Below are 9,659 nucleotides of genomic sequence, written 5' to 3' on the forward strand. Positions count from 1 at the left end.
CTCGAAGCTAGTACCCTTTCTCAGGACCTGGGGACAGTATAAGCTCGGTGGTGAAAGGGCATGAGGGTTAGCAGAGGGGGCCAAGCTGGAGGACTTGGGCCTGAGAAAAGTTACAGTAACAAGATGCAAAGCTCCCCACGTGTCCTCCAGGAGAGGCTGAGCGAGAAGGCAGCTTTAGGAGAGCGTGGGAACTGAAGGGAGGTCAGCAGCCAAGCCAAGGCTCACACTGCTAGCGAATGCCGGATTCTGCACCCCACCCTTGCACCCCATCCTTTCAGAGCATCCAGGCCATCAGAAAGGAAAGCCCCTCCCCAACCACATGGCCTCCTTGTGCCCAGGAAGACTCTCAGGACCTCAGAGTCCACATCTACTGCTCAAACTCAGCCTGTGGGTGGGTTCCCACAGCTTTATAATCTAGCACATATAGATCCTAAGATGAGCAGGCAAGGAAGAACTAGGGACAGGACGATCTGAGCACAGACTCAGGTATGTTAAGTTGGAAGCCCCTTGCTATGTTTCCATTGTAACAAAAACAAAAGCAGCTTAAGGCAAGGTTTATGTGGGTTCACAGTTTGAGAATCAATCACGGTGGGAATGCACGAGGGCAGGGAGGGGGAGCATGAGGCAGCTGGTGACATTGCATCTGCAGTCAAGAAGCAGAGAGAGAAGAAGGCTTGTGTCCCTACTTGCTTTCTCCTTTCCTCTCAGTCTAGCCCCCCTCCCCACTACCCTCATGCAGGGTGAGTCTTCCCTCCTCGAATAACCCTTCTGGAAACACATAACATAGACATACCCAAAAGTGTGCTTCTGTGGTCATCCTAAATCCAATCAAATCGGCAATGAAGATGAACTGTTTCTTTTATGCATGTATGTGTTTTGCCTGCATGTATGCATGTATATGTACCTGGTGACCAAGGGGGCCAGAAGAAAGCACTAGATACCCCCTTGAAATGGAGTTACAGATGCTTGTGAACCATCATGTGGATGTTGGGAGTCAAACCCAGGTCCTCTGGAAGAGCAGCCTGTATTCTTAACCTCGGAGCCATCTACACACACACACACACACACACACACACACACACTCAGCATCACCACTACTGCTTAATTAAATAGACATGGAAAATCACGCCAAAAACCATCTTCCTCCATCTGCCCAAGGGCAACCCCTTAAAGGAACAGAACAACTCTGCAGATGCTGCGCTGGTGTTGGCTGAACAGCTCTAGAGAACTCTTACAGTGTCTGCAGAAGGAACAGGAGAAGGGAGGCTCCTGGTTTTCTCCCTGGCTGTGGCAGGCCATTTGTAGATATAATAAACCTTTCAACTGGCTCCATCCAAGGCCCCAGCACCAAGGTGTTGTAAAACGGCTTCTGAGTCAATGAGAGGCAGCTGGTTGAAGCGCTTCCCAGCTTTTCATATGACTCATAAATTTGTTACACGGTGAGGAAATTCCCTGAAGGCTCTTTGGCAGGCTCATCCAGTCTGACCAGTAGCTAAGAAACACATAGCCTTCTAGTTACGAAAACACACAAGGCTTTGACTCAGGCCTTAAACGTAGGGTCACTTAACAAGCTCTCCTTGCAACAGTGTTCACAGCAGCTTTCTGGGAAAGAGCAGGAATTTATTAGGAAGATACGCAGCGAAGCAACCTTTCAGAGGTCAGAGGAGGCTCTGTGTGGGACAGCTCACACACGCACACGCTGCTGTAATGGTCAATCCCTGACTCAGGCAGACAAAGAGTGACATCTCACACCACCAGCAAGCCCACTGAGGTACACACAACCTGCTCCTCACATCCACAGGCAGGCCTCTGCCCAGCCAAGCCAGTGCAACTGTGCAATGGACTCAGGACATCAGTCAGTTCCTCTCCTGTCACTGGCCCCTTAGGTGCCCTGTCCACCTTTGGGCTCATGTGACAAGATAGAGCAGAAGAAAAGGCCCCACAGTCCATGTCCTCCCAGCCCAACTTCAGGCTAACAGCATCACCAATCCATGCAAGCACCGATGTTGGAGCTCTTTGAGAAAGAGAATGAGGAGGGTCGGCCTAGGAAGTAATTCTAGTTCTGGGGGGGGGCTCCGATGGTGATGAATGGTGTTTTCTTTGTGATGATCCAGCATAGTGCCATTCGTCAAGTGGAATGATCCTTCTTTGTTCTGTGGTAAGCTGTAAGTTGTTGAGCATCATGGCGGCACCTGATTATGTCAGCCAACCCTGCCTCTCAGCATTGAGGATATGACTTTCCCCATGAGATGATGGGTAGAGCTCTCGATAGGTCTGTAAGATTTCAACAGACATTTATCTTTTTAGCATTACCTTTTCACCGGGGGCCTGGATGCACAGAACTATTATAATTCCAGCTACTCAGGAGGTTAAGGCAGCAAGATCACAAGCCTGCTTGAGACACTTAGTGAGACTTAGTCTCAAAACTTATGAAATTCAAAGAATGAATGGGAAGCGTCATTTAGTTGGTAGAGAGCTAGCCTAGCAAGCACAAGACCTGGGTTAGAGTCCCAGCACCACATAAAACTAGGCATGATGAGGTGGAAGCAAGAGGATCGGAAGTTCAAGATCACCTTTGGTTATGTAGAGAGTTCAAGACTAGCCTAGGCCGCATGAAACTCTCAAATTACTTAACTAGATAGATGATAGATAGATAGATAGATAGATAGATAGATAGATAGATAGACAGATAGACAGATACATGATAGATAAATAGTTGGATAGATAGATTATAGACAGATACATGATAGATAGATAGATAGATAGATAGATAGATAGATAGATAGATAGATGATTGATAGAAGACATAGTTATATAGGCAGATAATAGATAGATAGATAGATAGATAGATAGATAGATAGATAGACATATAGACAGATACATGATAGATAGATAGATAAATAGATAGATAGATGATTGATAGAAGACATAGTTATATAGGCAGATAATAGGTAGATAGATAGATAGATAGATAGATAGATAGATAGATAGATAGATTTTTTTTAAATGGCTGAAGATATAGCTCAGTAGTAATAAGTAGGTACTTGCCTGTCATATGCAAGGCTCAATTCCCAACCCCCCCCTCTCTCTCACACACACACACACACGCGTGTGTGTGTGTGTGTGTGTGTGTCTCCTTTTTTATCTGAGCCTCAGTTTCTTCACTGGTTAAACAAAGTTAGTAACAAATACCTAATGAGCACACGGTAAGTAGACTCCGGCACCTGTGGAGGCTGCATGTGACAAACACATTTGCATGCTGACATCCTTTGTGACAGAAAGCCATAGTTTCTGCTTCCCTGCCATCTCATCTATTCTAGCCAACACATCCTGGTCTGTGCCTTGTGCGCATTTTAAGTGTTATTATGTGCTAGAATTTCAGAAAGACTAGGTCAAACAAAAAGGAGAAAGACTTGGATATCTTAGTAAATGTCATTGCATTTAAAAAAAAAAAAAGAGCCCTTCATGACACACTTGAGAGGCAAAGGCAGGCAGATCTTTGAGTTTGAGGCCGGTCTGCTCTAAATAATGAGTTCCAGGCCATCAAAAGCTATAATCTCAAAATAAACAAGTAAATAATCATTTTTTATTTTTATTTGTTTAATTTTAAAAATTTTAAATGATGGGGGACCGGATGTGGGGGACTTTTGGGATAGCACTGGAGATGTGAATGAAGAAAGTACCTAAATAAATAAATAAAATAAAATAAAATAAAAAGGGAAAAAATTTTTAAATGAGCTAATATGGACACTGCCCACAGTGCAGACATGATGGTCATGCCTGGGGTACCAACAGGACAGCCAGAGCAGAGGGCAAGAGGGGAAGAGAAGCCTGGGACTCATGCAGGTCCCACCCCAGGCATGCAGCCGAACGGCCCGATCACCCTGATTCTGAGCAACAGCAAGATATTCAAGGTGACAAATGCTCCATTTTCTGGGTTAAGACTCCTCAGAAGACTTCCATGTTCTATGCCGCCACCAGAGACCATGTTGGTGTCCAAGATCCGTGCTGACACTGGAAACTGGGTCGATGTCCGGGAACCACGCTGCCTTGGGCTGCTGTAGGGAAGCAGGGAAGCCTCTCTTGCAGTGCTACTGATGACTGCGGACTCATAAGTGTGAATGGAAGACACTCAAGACTTCCACAGACAAAGAGAAGAGAAAGAGACACGTTGCAGACATGCGACTGTTGAAGGGAGTCCGATAAGATGCAAATGCCCATGCTCAAGTGTTCCTCGTCACAGCTGACGGCTTCTGGCGGGGCAGGAAGACTCACAAGCCAACACAGACACCGCGACACGGACACCACAGCACACACTGCTTTAAAGGGCTGGTCATTTGAAGTTTGACCGTGCTGCAGTGAGTATAGATGTACAACACAATTTAGACATGGGTGTTTCTTCTCTTTTCTTTCTTTTTCTTGGGGCGCGGGGAATAGAGGGGTGGGAGGGTTGACTTGGGAAGATTAGGAGATTCTAAGTGTGATTGTGGGGCATTGCATGAAATTTCCAAATAATAAAATTATTATGTTGGAGAAATGGGGGGGGGAGGAGAGAGAGGCCCTTAATAATCCAGATGTTGCTAAGATACAGTGAGGACGTTCTCTGGAGACAAACATCTGGAATTGTGGGAACAAAGAAAGGCTTAGAGAGCACACAAGCCCATGAGTCAGAGAAAGTGAACAAGCAGAAGTAGGGCTGAGTGGGGCCCCTCCGCCCCCCCCCCGTGTCTCCAGAACTGATGTCACCCTGGAAGGGGACTCTGGAAGTTTAAAAGAACTGTCAGAGCCAGAGCTGCTTCTCAGAAAGAACACAGTTTGAGGGAGGGACTAAAGGAAGGGCACACTCCGGAGATTTTAGTCAATCTCTTTAATGGTGTCAAAATAATAATAACAATAATAATAATAATACTGTCACAGGACGGATGAGATGGCACTTGCTGAGCAAGCCTGGAGAGAGCTGACTCCTCAAAGATGCCCTGTGCCTTAGATATGCACAGCATGACACACACTTGCTACCACATGACACACACATGCTACCACATATACGCCATGCACACAGAGAGAGAGAGAGAGAGAGAGAGAGAGAGTAATAAATATGTAAGTAATTTTAATACCCATGTAGAAATGTAAAGAGCCTAAGATGAGAATGAACAATGGGCAAGCTAGCAAGGAGGACTGGAGATCACAGGACACTGTGGACGTTCTAGAGAGCCACGGTGAAGAGTTAGATTTTCCTCTAAGAGCAAAGAGAAACTGTTGGAGGTTGTTAAGAGGTGAGAAATATACGCTGTAGAACTTGGAATTCTAACCGTGTATATGGGCACCATCAGTCACGTGAAGCGTACTCACATGGCCGTGAAGCCTGTCTCCAATATTCATCTCGCTAGGTGTAACTGAGTGCTCAAGTCCCCCATGCACCCTCCTCTTTGGCATGTGAAGCAGAGGTAGAGGAGGGAGAGGGTTTTAAGGGTTGATTTAAGGGTTGGCAATGAATTCAATAGTGATCAATAAACCAGTTTGGGGGACAGGGAGGACCTTGTTTATCTATTTCATATCATAAATCCACTCCAAAACTCTGTGACTTGAGACAAATGAGATTTTTCAATGCTCATGATCTCCCACCAGCTAGAGGGACTTCTGCCGTCTCTGCCTGAAGTCATCCATTAAGCCCAATGGCCAGAACCCAAGGCAGAAGGAGAGAACCCACTCCGGGGAGATGTGCTCTGGCTTCACACGTGTTCTGTGGCGTGTGAATGCCTGCTACTCATACAAACTGACTGCACACAGGTGTGCATGCACAGACATGACAACAACAAAGAAGAAATACACTCAGCAGAAGCGATTTCCCTAACCCAAGGCAGACTGTGATGCAGAGAGTCTCTTACGGGGTAAGAGGACCAGAAGAGTGGGATGGTGTCAGAGAAGCCAAGGGGCTGGAAAGACAGCTGGGAACGCTAACTCACGGAAGAAGAGTATGGACAACTAGGGTGCATGCTGCTGATAAATCAATGTGTTGGGGTGGACATAAAGGCAAAATGTGCGGGGGGGGGGGNGNGTCAGTTGGTAGAATGCTTGGCCTAGAACTCAGGAGCCCAGAGTTCAATCCCTAACACCATATAAACTGGGGCGCAATGTAACCCCAACCCTGAGGTGTCAACAGGGGAATGAGTCGATCAAGGGCGTCTTCATTGGCAAGTCTGAGGTCAGTCTCGGATCCATGAGACTGGGTCAACAAAGAAAGGGGGCAGGGCTGGGCTGTGGGGGTGCAAGCCTTTCATCCTGGCCCTGGGGAGGCAGAAGCAGATGAACCAGAGGAATCCTGTCACACAAAGACAGACAGACAGATGGACGGACAGACAGACAGACAGACAGGAAGGAGGGAGAGAGGGAAGGGAGGGAGGGAGGGGGGAGGGAGAAGACATAGGAATGGTAATCAAGATCTCCTAATGGTAACAGAAAAGGATTTCGGTCCAGGATAAGAGCAGACCTAGAACTGCTCTAAATGGAGAACCCAGTGACCCCAAATTTAATCTGAATAAAAATCTCAGTCATTTAAACCTAGGTCTCTGCCAAAGGTGGGTCATGAGGACACCTCAGGAGGAAGGTAGACTTTAAACCTGGATACTCAAGACACATGGACAGCATGCACCCGGTGGGGTGCTTGTGGTAGAGCTGTTGGTAAAAACCTTACTCCTCCCACCCTGCCTTCATCCTGTGAGCCGCTTTGGGTATCTGGATGCAGTGATGGGTCGTCACGTGTGTCACATCTGAGCAGAGACTGAGAGCCCGGTATGTGTCCACAATCACTCTCTTCCCCTCTGCTTTTGGGAACAGTATGTCCCAGATGAGAGATGAGAGCTTCCTCAGGCAGGCATCCAGAAATAGCACGCAGTGGCCCAGCCATTTGATTGTCTTGAGCTGTTTCTTAACACAACAAAGCAAAGATTGACAACTGGACTTGCAGGGACTAGAGAGAAAGGGATGGAGGCAGAATTCCGAGGGTGAATGATGACTGAGATAGTGGCCAAGAGGGAGACCCGGGGAAGGGACCATTTGCACTAGACCTGATTTAGAGAGAAGCTAACTTGGGAGGGAGGCAGTATTTTAATGTCCTCATAATCAAGACCATGCACTCTTAGAGCCCTTTGCATGTTTGAATTCTGCATAAGAACTTCCTAGTTCCTAAAAACCAGTAATATGCTGTTTTGGAATATGCTTTGAAGTCCTGTCCTGGTTAAAAAATTAAAAAAAAAAAAGGGAGGGGACTGCATCTTAATGGCTTGGACCACCTCATGCAAAGGACATCCAAATAAAATTGGAATTTCTCAGCAGAGAGTATAGAAGGATCTGGAAAAAATTCCAGATTCTTGCCTGTGAAGAAACACATTTCACTTTAAGAGGCAGACATCTGATAGACTAAATCTGTCATTTAAACCCAGCTCCCTACCAAAGGTGGGCTATGAGGCCACCTCAGGAGAAAGGTCTGATTGACAGACTTACTATGCCCGCCTCCTCCAGGATTCCCTCTCCCCTCTCCAGACAGCCACTGCTGAGCTACAGGGAGAAAAGCAGGCAGACACACTGGAGCTAAACACTCCAGAACTCAGAGCTGTCCCAAATAGAGGCTGTTGCAATGCCTGCAGTAAATATAGGGAGAGGAGGGGGTTAATAAAGTGTGTGTGTGTGTGTGTGTGTGTGTGTGTGTGTGTGTGTGTATGACTATGTATAAGTGTATGTGAGCATGTAAGGGTATGTGTGTATGTGTTACTGTGTATGAGTGTGTGTGTAAGCATGTAAGAGTGTGTGTGTGACTGTGTATGAGTGTGTATGTGTGTGAGAGAGAGAGAAAGAAAGAGAGAGGGTGTGTGTGTGTGTGCTCATGCAAGCACACCCATGTGCTTTTTCGATGTAACAGAGGAAGTAAAGGCAAATAGTTTAATCACAACCATCCGTAGAGAAAATTTTGAATCATTTTCTCATTAGGAAATGCAACATGTGGCAAGACTAAGGTCCAATCAGTCAGTAGCTCCAGCACCCTCACTCACCCCGCCCCCTACACTCTGATGAGTTGGAAGGACTTCTGCCTTCCACTCTTGGCTTCTTGGTAGCTGGAGCCTAGTGATAGAGGAACAGGGCTTATCTTCAAATGTGAACATGAGGCACACCATTGAAAGCTGGGGACAAGGACACCTCCTGAGGGAGAAGAGCCAAGGTCCCCACGCCCACCCTTAGCTGAGGCATATCCAGAAACCTCCTCTGCTCCTCCCGTTACCCTTCCCACCCCCACCACCTGCCTTCCTTCTCCTGTCTTGCTGTCCCTCTGTCCCATGGAGGCCTCCCTTCCCCTTCCCACTTCTCAGCGTTCCTCGATGTGTTTTCTCCTCTCTCTGCCTCCTGTCTCCTGACTCGTGCTCCTGACATGTGTGCACGTGTACTTGCACATGTGTGCGTGCGTGCGCGTGCGTGCGACCCACCTGTGGAACCAGGTCACGGCTCTGTCTTGGAAGACCTCAAACACAGCTTTTATTTTCCAGCCTCAAAGCCGTAGTCAAGGCTGTACATGGTGCAAGGGCTCTCAGGGAGGTTCCAGCAGGCACACCCCACCTTCTGGCTTCAGTACACGATGCTGTCATCTACAAAATTCATGTCTGAAAACCATGCAATTACAAAAAAGGAGGGGCAGGGGATATGTCACAGCGATTAAGAGAACACATGCTGCAGGTTGGAGAGATGGCTCAGTGGTTAAGAGTACTGACTACTCTCCCAAAAGTCCTGAGTTCAAATCCCAGCAAACACATGATGGCTCACAACCATCCATATTGAGATCTGACACCCTCTTCTGGAGTGTCTGAAGACAGCTACAGTGTATTACATATAATAATAAATAAATCTTTGGAAAAAAAAAGAACACACCCTGTTCTTCCAGAGGACCCAAGTTCTGTTCCCAGCACCCTTATCAAGCTGCCACCTGTGACTCTAGCTTTAGGGGATCTGACACCTCCGACCTCCTCTGCCACCTGCACTCACATGTGTATACCTTCACACAGGCACACATACAGGCAGAAATTTAAAATAATACAAATAAATCTTTATTTTTTAACTCTCACAGTGTTTTTAAATTCAATCACAATTTCGTGTCAGGCTGCCCTCACAGCTGTCCCCAGGGCCATGTGCCTACGACCTCGGGTGGCCGTGACTCTAAGGATGTAAAGCTGTACCTCTCTCAGCTGCCTCCAAGTGCTCGGTCCTCCCAAGAAAGTAAGGCTGGAGTGCGGCAAGGCCCTCGCCACATCTGGAGACTAACACCATGCTGGTGGTCCCCCTCCATCTCTGAGCTCCCCAGCATCTACTCTGCCCTCATCCTGAACGACGATGAGGTGTGATATCTCGAAGGGTAAGAGCAATGACCTCATTAAAGCAGCTAGTGTCAATGTTGAACCTTTCTGGCCTAGCCTGTTTGCAAAGGCTCTGACCCCTGTCAACATCGGGAGCCCCCCAGGAGCTGGAGCCAAGCCAGCAGCCCATCCTCTCCCCTCCACCGCTGCTCTCCCAGCTGAGGAGAAGAAGGCAGAAGCAGAGAAGAATGAGTCTGAAGAGTCTGCTGGAGATATGGGCTTCGGTCTTTTTGACTAAACCTCTTCTTATTAACATGATCAGTA

Source organism: Mus caroli, chromosome 17, assembly GCF_900094665.2.
Source record: "Mus caroli chromosome 17, CAROLI_EIJ_v1.1, whole genome shotgun sequence".
Lineage (NCBI taxonomy): Eukaryota > Metazoa > Chordata > Mammalia > Rodentia > Muridae > Mus > Mus caroli.